This window comes from Arvicanthis niloticus, chromosome 1, assembly GCF_011762505.2.
Source record: "Arvicanthis niloticus isolate mArvNil1 chromosome 1, mArvNil1.pat.X, whole genome shotgun sequence".
Classification (NCBI taxonomy): domain Eukaryota; kingdom Metazoa; phylum Chordata; class Mammalia; order Rodentia; family Muridae; genus Arvicanthis; species Arvicanthis niloticus.
Genome location: NC_047658.1, coordinates 139,565,187 through 139,580,279, shown reverse-complemented (window position 1 = coordinate 139,580,279; position 15,093 = coordinate 139,565,187). Strand labels below are relative to the sequence as shown.

The following is a 15,093-nucleotide window of genomic DNA, read 5'->3' as shown; positions in this document are numbered from 1 at the left end:
TCTTTTCTTTTCCTTTTTCTTTTCTTTCTTTTTTTTTTTTTTTTTTGGGGGGGGGGGTGGGGGTTCGAGACAGGGTTTCTCTGTGTAGCCCTAGCTGTCCTGGAACTCACTCTGTAGACCAGGCTGGCCTCGAACTCAGAAATCCGCCTGCCTCTGCCTCCCAGGTGCTGGGATTAAAGGCGTGTGCCACCACCGCCCGGCGACACTAGTTGTTTTCAATGGCGAAAACCATGTTTTCTTCACTGTCTGTGTGCTACAGTGAGCTGGACCTCTCAGAGTTGCTAAGGATATGAAAGTGAATGAGACTGGCTTGTGTGACATCATTTGTCAGTTTCGTTTCTTTTCCTACCTGGTCATATCTGTATATTTGATACTTTAATGACCATTTTTTTCTAGTGAAAATAATGTTTAATGTGTGCATAGTATTCTGTATGGTGGTAGCCCACTAAATTCTTAGACTAAAATTATGGAATTTTGAATTTTTGTAGTAGAAGTAGATCAAATAGTATGAAGATTCATAAAACTCTGGAGGTACAGTGACAGCCTTCTTCCCAGCACAGGCCTTATTCATCTTACTTTATTCACATTGAGTGTCTCTCAAAGTGCTGACTTAGTGAGAGATATATTGTGTTGGTTCTGGTTCCATTTCGGTTCAAGCTTATTGTATTCATTCTGGGTTTATGCATGTCTTGGTGCTTAGTGCTGGTACCTAGTACCTGCACTCAGTGTTCAAGTGGATGGAGGTAATGACTCAGACATTCAAAGGAATCAGTCATCAGTTTATCCTCATCATTTTAAGTCCAAGAAATTCGAACCTGATCCATGTAGCTATAGAAGAAGGTGGGTTTGCCTTGCCTAAGACTGAACATGTGAGTTTGGCCAGATAAGAGGCAGCCACAAACCAAAACTCCTTAGCACACCTGAAGCTTAAAAAATAGCTCAAACTGCTACACAATGTAGCTGTATACCTAAGTGCAATTAACTCATTCCCTGGCAGGAGTATGGTCTTGGTCTTTGGCTTACAGTCTTGGGAAATGGTTACTTTCAACTTCAGGGCCCATTTGTTTTCAGTTATTGGCTTCTCTTATTCATTTTCCCCTTTTCCTTACACAGCTTCCCATTCTATAGCCAAGACTGTCCTCAAGCCTGATCCCCCTGCCTTAGCTTTGAAGTGCTTAGACCTTAGGCATGCACTAACATACTGAGTTCAGTGTCTTTACTTTTAAGAGAAAAAAAAATATTGCTTAATTGTACTGATGCTATGATTTAAGTCTATTGTCATATTCCAAGAGCTCAGTATCTAGAGATAGAAGGATTATTATGGATGCAATACTCTAATAGGGTCACTCAGACAGTGGATGACTATGTAAGGGCCTAGTAGCCTGAGAGGCTTGGGTATGATGAGTGGGCACCATCAACCCTCATTGTGGAGCCTGCAGTGGAATGATCATATAAAGACTTTCAGATTTACACAAACCCTAGTTTCAATGATGTTGTGGGGGATTCCAGAAGACTTTCTCATTTAGATAGTGAGTGACTAGTTTTATACTGGCTCGGCATCAGCCATGCTAAAGGACCTGTATGAGCATTTTTCTACCAAATACTTTTACTCTTTTCCTTCCTTTGTAAATTTATTAATAAATCCTGATTACCTACCCGCCCCAAAGTGTCTGTTTCCAAATGAAGACACATGTACAGGCTTTATATTTTAATATGCCTTAAATAACTCAATAGCTGGGCCACTGCCTAACCTCTACATGATTAATTCTGAGATATTGCTTACTAATTCTGTGTTCTATCTTGGCTGCTCTGGACCCAGAGGGCTGCCCAACTGGGCCGCGCTCTGGGATGTGCTCTCCTAGCTCCGTCACATGGTAGCCATGCCTCTCTGTGCTTCACTCTTCTCAGGCATGGCATGGTCTTTCCTCTCCTCCACAGTCTCCCGGCAGGCACTGTGGATCTCTTTCTCCCCTGTTACAGGTCTCAAACCCGGGAATCCTAAAAATCCTGCCTCTGTCTGTCCTCCCCAGCTATTGGCTGGTGGCATTTTTTTTTTTCCAATCAGAACCAACTGGAGGCAGGTTCCCAAAAGTTCTGTGCAAAAGTTCTGTGAAAACAGTATTTTAGGGAACATAATTCCTCCCCCCTCCTCTCATCTTTATTGACTATAAATTGGTGTCAGTATACATATCCTGAAGCTGGGGAGATAATAAAAATAGATGTTCTGTTAGAACATTGGATGGATGCAGCACCCTGAAAATAAATATTTTTTCAAAAGTTTCTCAACTTCTAAAGAACTTTTTTTTATCTTAGAGAGAAAGAGAGAGAGAGAGAGAGAGAGAGAGAGAGAGAGAGAGAGAGAGAAAGCTTTGTCCTTCTCAAACCCTTTCCTTATGCTTATAGTTTTTTAGGGAAACCACTTGACATCTGCTTTTGCTTATATCCTACAGGCCAGTGGACAAAGGGATGCCATCTCAGTACTGAGGATGAAAACTCTCTTTATAATCTAACTTTGGTCAGAAGTATTCGGCCTGTCCTGATCCCCTTTCTGTCTCACAAATGCTTAGAGTGACTTTAATGTAAAGTCATAGTGTTATCTTCTAGTTTCCTCATTTTATAGCATAGCTATTTTTGATTATTGTACATATATAAATGTCCTGTATTGTATGTTGTCTGATGAAGTGGGAATTTCTGGTTTTGTTGGAGGCTCCATTGTGTCATGTGATGTTTTCCTGGAAGCTGTCTTATGAGAAGATGTTTTTCTAAGAAGATGTTTTCTGGAGGCTTCCTGGTGAAAGTGCATGTGATATTTTGCTGGAGCAGATGCTTGAGGAGACATGGTGTTTAGAAAGAGTGTAAGTATAACCCAATAGACAGTGGATGACCCTCTGCCATTGGTTCACCTTGGTGGTCTTCATTGGCCTTTCGCAGATGCTGGTCTTCACAGATGATGCTGTTGTATTGGGTTGCCTTGCTTTCTTTGCTGATCTTTGCTTGTCATGAATTCATAGAAAGAAGCTCACCAAAGAACTTCTGATGGTGTTTTGGCTGCTACTTGCTGCTTTGGCAGACTTGTGCTGATTGCCTGAGCCTCATGGTTTCGTCTGGATTGAGCAGCTACTGCTGATTTGTGTTTGGTGTTTTGCTAGTGGACTGGACTGCAGACTCAAAGATTGAAATCGCCCCTTGTCCTGTTAGCCATCTTCCTCCCCTACTTTTGGTCAGCGGGCTGTGAGGGAGGTTGAAGCATTTAAGCACCCTTATTAAAGCGGGTTTAAAAAAATATAAGCCTACAGTCTCAAGTATTTCTTGCAGGTAAAGACTTTTAAATTAAAATAAGAAACTTTATTTTTCACACATGTATGTTTGTGGTGTGTGTGTAGGTGCACATATGTGGGCACATGTGTCTACTTACTGAGGCACAGGCTCTCTCTCTCTGTCTCTCAAGATTTATTTATTTTCATGTGCCTGCATATCTGTATTATGGTGGCTGCTCTTCTGGTATTGGTGTTACAGACAGCTGTGAACTGCCATGTGGGTGCTGGGAATTGAACTCAGGTCCTCTAGAAGAGCAACCAGCGAGTTTAACCATGGAGGCATCTTTCCAGCCCTGAGGCATGGTCTTTTGTGGAGCCCTCTTTGCTTCCTGAGCCCCGGGATCACAGGCAGATAGCCGGACCTGCCTGGCTTTTATTAGGTGCTGGGGATCTGAACTCTGCTTCTCACGTTAGCACTGCAAACACTATCTACTGAGCTGTCCTCCAGCCACAAACAACATGAGTTCTTAAGTGGTGGTACCCTCAATTTAGATGAACCATCCATTTGGCTGTGACTTTAATTTTTTTTTAATAGAGAAACATATATGGTATTAATTGACTGTGGGAAAGTAAGAAGGTTTTGTAGAAAGACCTAGGGGCGGAGACTTTGATAGATCTCAGCTGCAGAGGCAGCTCATGTGTTGCTCTGTGGCTGTTAATTTCACAACCAGTGTTTATTAAGGAAGTGTGAAGGTGCGGCCCAGCAAGGAGATAGATTGGGGTGGTGTTTGCTTTAAAGTTAATGAGGACCAGACAAGGAAATTGCAAAGGTCATTAGGGGAAAAGCCTGCCTTCCTTCCTAAGTGGGATGGAAGCAAAAGCAGGATTAGTCATCCCCTCCTCTGTACCCTCTCCATTCAGTGCTAACTTGCCAAAAGCACTAATTGTATGGTGTTGTAATTATCTGTTTACGTTCTCTCTCCAGTAAACTAGCTGGCCCAGTCTTAATCCCTCCCTGTGCCTTTTACACGGGCACAATGCTGGTAGGTTTTTGTTTTTTTTTTTTTTTTTTAACATATATGATTCATCTGTCTGAAATAGTAAATTAGAAGACATTTTTGGCCTGTAGATATTTCAAAATATTGGCAAATATTTTGAATAGGTGAAGGGGGTTGGGAGGCATTTTTACCCCTGAATATAAACTGCTCATTTAAAAATAATACTAGGGGCAGGCCAGGTGGCTCAGAGAGTGGGTAGGGGCTCTTGTCTTGCAAGCCTGAAGAACTGAATTCAAGCCCTTGAATACACACACGTAAAGGTGCAAGGAGGGAGCTCACGTCACAGAGTTGCCCTCTGATCTCCACACACATACATTATATGCACAAACAATAGTAAAAAGTGAAATAATAATAATTTAGAAAACCTGACTTCCCATGACCCCACTTTCCTATGACTATTACAATTCAGAGAGGAGTTGGGTCTGAGACCTCCCCGACAGCCATAACTAATACTTACTCTTGCTGCCCTTCACATACCTGCTTCAGCCTTTCTATTTTGTGGCTTGAGTGTGTGTGTGTGTGTGTGTGTGTGTGTGTCCACCTGCATGTACTGAAGCTGACAGTCAGCATATCTAAGGACACAACTGTGATACCCACATGGGCTCCCCTCCCTCCCTCTGCCATCCATCATCCATATCCTGGAAGTATTAGCAGAAATGAGCATCCTAGAATGAACAGAGTACTTTGTCCTTGTCATTTTCCAGTAAAAGACTTGGATGCACGTAGATCAGTGCTTCTCAATCTAGGGGTTACAACCCCTTTATGGGTAGAACAACCCTTTCACAAGTGTTACCTAAGACCATAGGAAAATACAGATATTTACATTACGATTCATAGTAGTCCCCAAAATTATAGTTATGAATTACCATGAAATACTTCTATGGCTGGAGGGTCACCACAGCATGAGGAACTGCATTAAAGGGTCGCAGCATTAGGAAGGTTGAGAACCGCTGACGTAAGGGATTCCTGAATGGGCCTTGGATTGCTATGGAAAATAAAGCCAGCACCCACTAAGTGTGAGCTCCTGAAGTTAAAGGGCTTCTGGGCAGCAACAGAAACAGCTAAGTGGCTAGCGTGCAGAACAAGAGGAAGCTTTACTAGTCATACTCCTGACAGAAGAGAGCCTCCAAAGACAGACTGCCACTCAAGCATAGTGATCTGAGCTCAGGTCCCTGGCACCCACAGAGAAGCCAGGCGTGGCCGTGCCTATCTGTAACCCCAGTACAAAGGAAGAGGAGCATCAGAACTCTGGGGTCATTGACCAGCAGACCGAGCTGAATAAGCTCCGGGTTCAGGGAGACACACTATCTCAAAGGATCAAGAATAATTGAAAGAAATACCCAGGGTTGACTTCACCTCACCTCAGCACACACAGGAAAGAAATCAAGCAACCTAACCAATAAACTGGTTAGTAAAATGAGCAGTTACAAAAGATGAAATACTAATTATCAATAGACATGTGAGCCCCACCAAGTCAGGGGAGTTACCTGGAATCTCACCCATCTGTGCTAACCTCAACACACAGTTACACAGCCTAGCTCCTGTACACAGTTGGTCCATGGCCCAGCCTGCTACATACTCCTCATGAAAGAGGTGTCTGTTTGCAACAGATGGAGATTGCTATAGCAACCCACAACTGATCAAATGCAGAGATGTGCCATGTAAGTCCTACACTGAAGGCTCAGGGCATCGAGGTAGAGGGAGCCAGGATGCCTGCTGTTAGATAGTGCACCCTAGACATGACAGGAAAAGTGCATCCATAAGTCTCACCAATATGGTTGCCTGAACAAGACCAGTGTAATGACAGTAGAAGTTGACATATCAATGTGGTAGACTGGGGACATTCCACAAGGTCCCACTCCTCGGTGAAGAGAGCTTTAGGTGGCCCCTGGCTGCTTAGAGAGCAAATATCAGTTTCTTGCAGGAACAAGCTCCTGCATAGGTTGCTCCATCTCAAGTGGTCATCCCTGGACCCATGGACACATGAGCAATGCCAAATAGACTCAGTAGGTTGCTTATACATATGTGTGTGTGTGTGTGTGTATGTATGTATGTGTGTGTGTATACACACATATACATATGTTTTATATATACATGTGTTTGTGTGTGTGCAATATGTGTATACACAAATATATATATTTATGTATTATTATTAAAGAAGTCATGAATTTGGGAGGGAAAAGGACATGGATGGAGTTAGATTGGAGGAAGAGAGAATCTAGTGTGATATAGATGGTGTATTCATGTATGAAGTTCTAAAAAAGTATTAAAAAATGAAAAATGTTCAACCTCATTAGTCATCAGAGAAATACAAATTAAAACTGAGATTCCATCTTACCCCATTCAGAATGGCAGCCCAGTTGTTAAGAAAACAGCAAATTCTAGTGAGGATGTGTGCAAAGGGGAGCCTTTTATACACTGCTGGTGGTGGGCAGTGGTGGCGCACACCTTTAATCCCAGCACTTGGGAGGCAGAGGCAGTCGGATTTCTGAGTTCGAGGCCAGCCTGGTCTACAGAGTGAGTTCCAGGACAGCCAGGGCTACACAGAGAAACCTTGTCTTGAAAAAACTGAAAAAACAAACAAACAAACAAACAAACATACATACACTGATGGTGGGAATGTAAACCCACCCGTCTAGCCATTATGCAAATAGGTACAGAGATCGCTCATGAATATTTACGTACAGATCTAAGTGACTCAGCCAGACCACTGCTGACTCTTTACCTGATGGACTCTCAGTCACCTTGTCCCAGAGATAACCTGCAGGTCAGTGTGCATCATGGCACCTTTCACAACTGCTAAGTTATGGAACCAAGCTAAGGGTTCAGCAACAAAGAAATGGGTTGAAGACACTGTGGACAGACACACAAGAGAATTAATTTTCACCACAAAAAAGAATAGAGTTAGTTATGCCACTAGCAGAAAAATGGATGCAACTCGAGATAATCATGTTACATGAATTTTACATGAATTAAGCCAGCCTTAGAAGACAAATACGTTTTCTTGTTGTTCCTAAAAACATCTTTTTATGTTGACACAAAAACAATGAGGTCTAAATATATAAAATGAATGTAGAGGCGAGATTGTCTAGGGAAATAAAGAGGAGAAACGGAGGGGAAGGAAGGGTTGGAAGGGGAGGTTGGAGATAGGAGAGATATGCTTGATGTATCATACATACTGTCCGAAGAAGCTTGGTGGATGTCTGGGAAACTCTGTTGTGACCGTGGATAGAATGCACCAGCTGCATGGCTGAACACATGACTGCTCTTTTTTCATGATGAATCTATATTTGCCTTCCTGCCTCTTGTCTTTAAAAGACTCTGAGACAGAATAGCTTGAAGGTGACAAGAGTAAGGTTACAATTATTTACCAGTGCTAATAACTAATACTTACTACCACCAAAATACTTGTGTAACCACATGCTGAATTGGTTCTTGAATCTCCCGAAGCAAGTGTTATGTTACTTCACTTTGGACTTTGTGAATTTTCTGTGTGTTACTCTTGGAAGGAGACTGTGCTTTGATTCAGGGAGATTTTTGTAGCACTGTCAGAGCTGGCCTTCCCCTGATGAGTGGTCTGCAGTTTAAAGCTTTCAACTGGGAGCTGGAGAGATGGCCCAGTGGTTAAGAGCATTGACTGCTCTTGCAGAGGTTCAATTCCCAGCAACCACATGGTGATTCACAACCATCTGTAATGGGATCTGATGTGCCTTCTTCTGGTGTGTCTGAAGACAGCGACAGTGTACTCACATACATAAAATAGATAGATAAATAAATAAATAAATGTTAAAAAAAGAATGTCTTAAAAAAATAAAGCTTTCAATTGTTGGTTGTGCTTTCTGCTGTTGTTGAAACTTCCATAAGGCAGAATTGTATATTCTGCTGAAATATCAACACTGAAGGTTAGCGTGTTGGTAATTAGCACAGGAGTTTTATTGTGTGCAGCGTCCAGCATCTGGCGTCCTGTAGCCTGGACTCTCTGAGGGAGAAACTGAAGCATGCTGCATGCGCAGTTATGTATATTTGAGTGGATAGACCAGGTGATTACATATGGTTGAGCACAGAGGAGGCATTACCACATATAGAAAATAAGGAAGCTGGGTCTATGGCTTACACCTGGATCCAGGAGGCAGATTTAGTTAATCATGGTAGGGGCATGTCCAGACATAAATATGGGGGCGGGGGAAGCTATGGTGGGTTTTTGTTGTTGTTTACACTTACCAGATCCATATCTGGACTGGAAGAAGGCCTTGGCTCTTTGAACCTCAGCCTGGGTATTGGGGGTCTTTGTCATTTTTCATGTGGCCGAGGGTTTGTAGTCCTTGCCATGGCCATTTGTTCAAGGCTTTCTCCCATATTGTGGGCACACAAAGTACATATTACTTAGTTTAAAATTCTCATTTTGGGGCAAAATTGAAACTAAAATTCTCATACTTTGCAGTGAAAGATTTATTCATTTCTCTATTTTTTAATCTTTGGAAATATAAAGATTCTGTCTATACCTTATTGTAGCAGAGCAGGGCTTAAAATGTTAATGGGTTTCCCTGTAGTATGTTTTCTGTTTCTCTCATAGATTAAATTTTCCATGTGAATTTCAGATCTTCAGTTTTCCTTGTCTTGTTTTCTCCTTTGATTCGTGTATATATTTCTGTGTTTTAGAAATTATTCATGTCTCCCAGCACCAAGCCCGCTTTAGATAGTGATCACAGAGTATTTCCCAGGGTCGTCATGCTCCAGCAGGTTAGCCAAGACGAAAAGCGGAAGGAGGATATTCCACTAGAGCGCCTATCACAGTAGCATATCTTGGCCTATGTTCTGAGAAGTAATATGGCCTAGTTTATGGGTATTGACCACTGGTGAAGGGTTTCACCAGTGAAATCACCAGTGAGCTGACTCTCCTGTCCTTTCAATGTTGTCCTGAGGTCACCGTCGATGCTCTGGGACTTTTCCTTGTGGCTCTATTATCCCATCCAAGTTTCAGCTAACTATATCTCACGTTATTGTTTGTGAAATGCATCGAAGCTCTGCGGCTCTGCCACTTGTCGGCTGTGACGTTGGGATTCTGTGGCAGCTCCTTGGCTGTGTGCTCCTTTGTGAACTGAGCTGAGGGTAACAGCATCCACTTGACAGAACTCCCGGAGATGGCGTGTTCGTCTGTGCTCAGCACAGTGCAACTGAACACCACAGCTCTGCCTTTATTTATTATAAAGGCGGCCAGGCGCTGGGAAAGCACCAAGCCCGCTCTAGCTAGTGATCACAGGATATTTCCTAGGGTCGTCATGCTCCAGCAGGTTGGCCAAGAGGAAAAGCGGAAAGGAAAGGAGGACGCTCCTCTAGAGAGACTAAAGGTTCTTCACAAGAGATGGGGCCTAAGGGGAGAAAGAGGAGAGGAAGAGCAAGTGGGGAAAGGATCAACCCAAGGAACTCCCGTTCAGTTCCTGGGATGTGGGAGTCCATAGAAGAATCAGTGTGCAGCTGACTCATGGAAAACCAGGATTCCACTGGAGATTCAGAGGGACCTGTTAGAAGGTGTTCTGAGGGTTCCTGGAAGATGGGCAGGCTGGCACCTCTCTGTCACATTTGCCTTTGAAGTTCTGGGCCATTTGAAGCAAACTCAAAGAAAAACCCAGGCTGCCCTCACAGGGAATAGGTTGGCTACAGTGAGGACTTCTTACTTGGAGAAAACCTGGGAGACAGTAGTGCTAGGTCCACTGCTGTGGTTCGTGTTCTCTCTCTCTCTCTCTCTCTCTCTCTCTCTCTCTCTCTCTCTGTCTCTCTCTCTCTCTCTCTCTCTCTCTCTCTCTCTCTCTCTCTCTGTGTGTGTGTGTGTGAGTATGGATCTGTTCTGGGCAGGTAAAGACAAGTTCTGTTTTCCCAGTATTGCAAAGTTCTCTTTCCTTATAGCATGTGACGAAAATATTTTTTTCTTCCCATTTTCTTCCAATTAACTTTGTGTCTGAGGTTGCAATTTTTCTTTCTTTTCTTTTTTTTTTCTGATTACTTTTAAATTCTCTGTAGATATGTGTGGTTAGAAGTAAAAACAAAAAAGTGAAAATACATCAGAAAGTGACTTGCTCCTAAGTATGCCCACACAAACAGGAAATGCAAACCATAGTAACATAGTAACGAGCTTTGTTGGCTTTGGCTGGAGGCCTTCCTGTGTGACTTGGAGGAAGAGTCATGGAAACACAGCTGTGTCAGAGTGGCGGACTATCCAGCCATGCAGTGAGTGTCTGCTTTCTAGAATGAAGAGAGGCATTTCTTTGTCATCTCATCTGGAATCACTTCAGTCCTCGAGAGCGTTTTGGACACTGTGGGTTTACAGAACAAATGAACAGGTGCACAGCAGAGCGGGTGCCAGAAAATGACTTTCTTTGGAATGCCACAGACCTTATTAAAATGTACTGAATGGGTTTGATCCTTCACCATTCCCAGGACAGCCTTACCTCATGCTGAAGGCATGGAAACAGTGAGCGGCAGCTAGAGCTGATCTTACATTTCCATACAAAGTACAGACTCTCCATCCATGAGGCCGCTAGCAATGGACAACAGGCAGCCAAGACTGTGACTCATGAGAAGACAGACATTTACGAGCCCGCTGTCCTGTCCTGGGGTTTGGTCTGTGTCTATTTTCCACCAAAATAGATGTGACTAACACAAGGAGAGCCTGGGGTCTCAGCAAGGAGATACAGATCTGAAGCTCAGGGCTACAGAGACTGGAATTTGTATAGCAAGATAATGGAAAAAGAAGTGCTGGGGGTTGAGATCACGGTTGGATCATGCACAGCAGGGAGCAGCTGCCTCAGGTTATGAACCAAAAGAGGAAAGCAGGGGGCCGTGTTATGGGAGAGTTCAGAAGTTTGAGCATGTCAGCCATGCTGTCAACAAATTGGATCGGCTGCATCTCAAGGGGTAAGGACAATGCCATAGAGGATGACCGCTCGCTTGCAATAGGGATATAATTGAATTGGACCCATCTTAACCCAGTGTAGACCCCCGATTAACAGTTGGTGAGATCTACCAATGATTTAGCTGCTACAACGGAAATGAGCCCCTTCGAACTACCTACTTTATGACAGAAAGGGACATGTGGCTCATATTTAAAATGAAGATCAACAAGTGAAGCCGACTGACTGGAAACCAGGCATCCTGAATCTTGCTCTCTGTTATTCCTTGAAAAGACCCCCCAGGACTCTTTGGAGAAATGACCTCATCCAGAACAGAGACAGGATATATACAGGATAAGTCCAGAACATTTTTATTGTGAGAAAGTAAAGAAATAAAAGTGAAAAAAAAGTAAACATGTCAAAAATACATAGTAGGCAGCTTGAAGGAGCCCTCACTGTCCAAGTCTGAGTACAGTGTAAAGTGCAGGAGCGAAGTAGGGATATGTCATAAGAAAAGCAGTACTTAATGTGTGTGGACTAACCCTAACTGATTCACTGATGAGCAAATGTTGAAGAATGCTGATAATGAATGCACAATAGTGTGGAAAGAATGTTGGAGTCAGTATGCTGTACCTGTCATGATGAAAGCATGTAGCAGGCAGGCATCATGGATACCTGGGAAAATTTCTTCTCCTTGACCTCTCTTCCTCTTCCTCTTCCACTTCCTCTTCCTCTTCCTCCTCCTCCTCCTCCTCCTCCTCCTCCTCCTCCTCCTCCTCCTCCTCTTCCTCCTCCCTTTTTCTCCCTCTTCTTCTCTTATTTCTCCTCGTCCTTTTCCTCCTACTCCCTCTGTCTTTTCTTTCATCTTATGCAGCTTACTATATATCCCAGGCTGGCCTTGAACTCGTGATTCCCCTGCCTCAGTGTTTCAAGTGTTGATATTATTACAGGGGTGGGAAAGGGGAATTTTGAAGGTAGGACATGATACTTGGATGGTCTTAAAATGTTTCCCTCAGATAAAATATTATTTCAAGGAGAAATGGAGTGACTTCTTTTTATTGAATAAAGTGGGTATTACTTTGGGATGAGGCTAGACTGTGCATCTTCAGACATGACATTCAGAGAGCGTCTCAGGGAACGTTCTGACTGAGCAAAACATAAGCCATTCTGATTCAACCAGAATCACCAGAGGGTCAAACAAGCCAACATGGGAATACTCCATTAATTTTAAAAGGGAGGAGCTCTATTCTTCTCGGGGTGTTGTGACGACAAAGGGTGTGTGCTTCAGGTTAAAGAGAAGCAGCGCTGGAATGCATTTCTAACCCTGGGCTGGATCCTGACATGGAAGAAATGCTATAAAAATCATTATTAGGGTAACTGAATCTGGAGTGGATTAAGACATCGGTGTCCATGGTCCCCAGTTGGGGACCTCGGACTGTGATTATGTGAGAGCATCCCTACTTTCTGAAATATTTAAAGAAAAAGCCGTGATGTGTGAGACTGTCATTAGGCTCAAGACAAAAGTGTTCAATGTGTGTGTATGGAAGCAAGCAAGCAAATGTTTAGGGAAATGGACTAAACGTCAGTCAGCAGATCCAGGGAGGGACTACATGAGTATTCTTCATACTATTAGTTTTGCAACTTTTCTGTTGATTTTAATATTACTTTCAAGTACAAAAAAAAAAATTAAAACGTTGAGCAATGATGAATATGTCTTCCCCTGCAGAGGAGGAAGGGCATATGGAAAGGAGAGAGGTTGAGTTGCCTCTGGATTTTCTGCTGCAAGGCTTGCTTTTCTAGGTCAACTGTTTGTGGCAGTGTCTTAGTCACTCTGCAGAAAAGGTATTTCTGCATCTGTTGGGTAAAAATGTCGATCAACAGATCTAAAGCAAGAAGAATCAATGCTGATTCTATCTCCCAAGTGCTGGGATTCAGGAGTCTCAGCCTACAGGGGAGTTGAACCCAAGGCTTTTGCCTGCTAGGCAAGCACTCTGCCTGCTGAGCCATGTACCAGCCCCTCTCATTTCTTCTCTGATACGTTTTAGCCGAGTAGATTGGGGGCAAGTTTTCTAACCATCAGATCCTTCAGCGACCACTGTATTTTTAAAGAGCATTCTCAAGAATAGAAGCATTGTCTTCTGAAGATTGCGAGGCTCTGCGAGGAAATGCACACCAGTGCTGTTTTAAGTTAAGAATGACATTTTAACAAACATTTTCTTACTACCTAGAGTGTTGACTATAGATGAAAAAGAGGCTCGGGCTAAGCTAGAGAATTGTCAGAAATTGGGTGGTCGTTTCTCCTCTTAATGGTGAAAATTTTCCCTGATGAATGAGTTTCTTTTCCCAATGGGTGCCTTCAATGCTTCGGTTGATTTCTTTCTTATTTCCGACTCTGTTATTCTAGGGAAAGCTTCAGTAGCCGAAGGGGCTGTGACCTTTCGCTGTGACCTTTCAAGCAGTTGGAGCACAGAGGTGGGCATATAAAAGACAGCACAGGTAAGTGAAACCCTGTGTCTCACGCATTCTCAAAAAATGCATGGATCCGAAGATCCCTGTAATTCTTCCTGTTTTGGGATTGTCTAACTCTGGTGGCCGAGAGGGAATGTCCAGGCTTTTGTGTCTCTCAGGGAAAAATTGGCCATGGAAAGGCCTTTACTTTTTGTGGAGGGTCAGGAAGAAAATTAGAGAGGCCAGCTCCTCCATTGGAGGAGGCAAGCAAGGCGGCTAGGCAGAAAGACAAAGGGCACTTATGGGAAACAACCTCCTATTGAATCATATAAACCCCAGGAGTTTGAAAGAGTCCAGGGAAGCCGAGGCTCATCCAGGGCCAGATCGCTTTCATCCAGGTTTGCTTTCAATTGGAGTCTTTATCTTAGGAGATTACAATGAGCAAATATGCTTCCTTCTTTTGTCGTTGCTGCAACAGTCAGCGCCAGTGAGGTAGAATAAAGACCTTCACCAAGTGCACTGGTTAATGTCATAAAGGTAACGCAGAGGACCAAAATATGTCAATGTCACATTAAGAAGTGGAAGCAAAGCAGTTTCTCGGTAGATGAACTTGGCCAAGAGCAAGCCCAAGTTTCAATCCTCCACTACCCGCCTCATACCTCTCTCCTGTCTATGTGTAGGTTCCGGCCTACCTGCATTCTGTCTGTTGTGGGCGGCCGTGCCTGTTGCCTGTGTGAGTCTGAATTGGGGCCTGTCCCTTACAAAAAGCTTTGTTCTGAATTCATTAAATGACAGAAAACATGGAAAGAGAGGAGGGATACTTTACAAAATCTTCAACAGAGTCTTCCAAGGGGGAGAATTTACTTTAACCCTACAGATGGTTGTTATCAAGACATACCTTGATGATGCTTCCAGTATTTATGGTGATTATTTGTTTTAAAGGTTCTTCTAACCTATTGTTTGCTTTTAGCAAGTGATTACCACAGACAGCATTCACACACACATATACATTACACTAGTTCTGGGCATAGGAGCACACACAATTTAAGATGAAAGGAATGCGCTTAGCTTAGTTGACAGAAGTTTGCATGGGAAATCCAAGACATAGTGAGGTGTGTTACATTATTCTCTAAGATTAGGCTAAACTAAACAGGCTGACCACACAGTAGGACAGCAGGCCAAAATAACAGTCTTAAATGATTTTGAGCAGTATTATTAACTTGGTTGCAAGATCCAGCAAAAGTTCAGCTTCTTTGGGGTCAAGAAGTATTTTCAGAAAAATGTATCACTACAACCTAGAACATAAAAGCTAGCTGCATGACCTAAATAGCATCTTTATGTTACTGTTAATTGCCAGACTAGCATAACTAGTATGTCTGATATAATTCCTGTATACATTGAGACAGTGTTCTTCAGTTTGCTTATTTGCAGACTTGATAAGAA

The 15,093-nt window shown here is 43.0% G+C and overlaps 1 protein-coding gene across 12 annotated transcripts in view; it reads left to right on the top strand.

Moving 5' to 3' along the window:
- Sgms1 (sphingomyelin synthase 1) overlaps positions 1–15,093 on the top strand; it is a 247,928-nt gene that overhangs the window by 83,170 nt on the left and 149,665 nt on the right. For all 12 annotated transcript variants that reach the window (XM_076919091.1, XM_034498761.2, XM_076919098.1 and 9 more), the window contains one exon: positions 13,607–13,698. The gene's annotated coding sequence lies outside the window, so the exon portion shown is untranslated. The remainder of the gene's footprint in view (positions 1–13,606; positions 13,699–15,093) is intronic.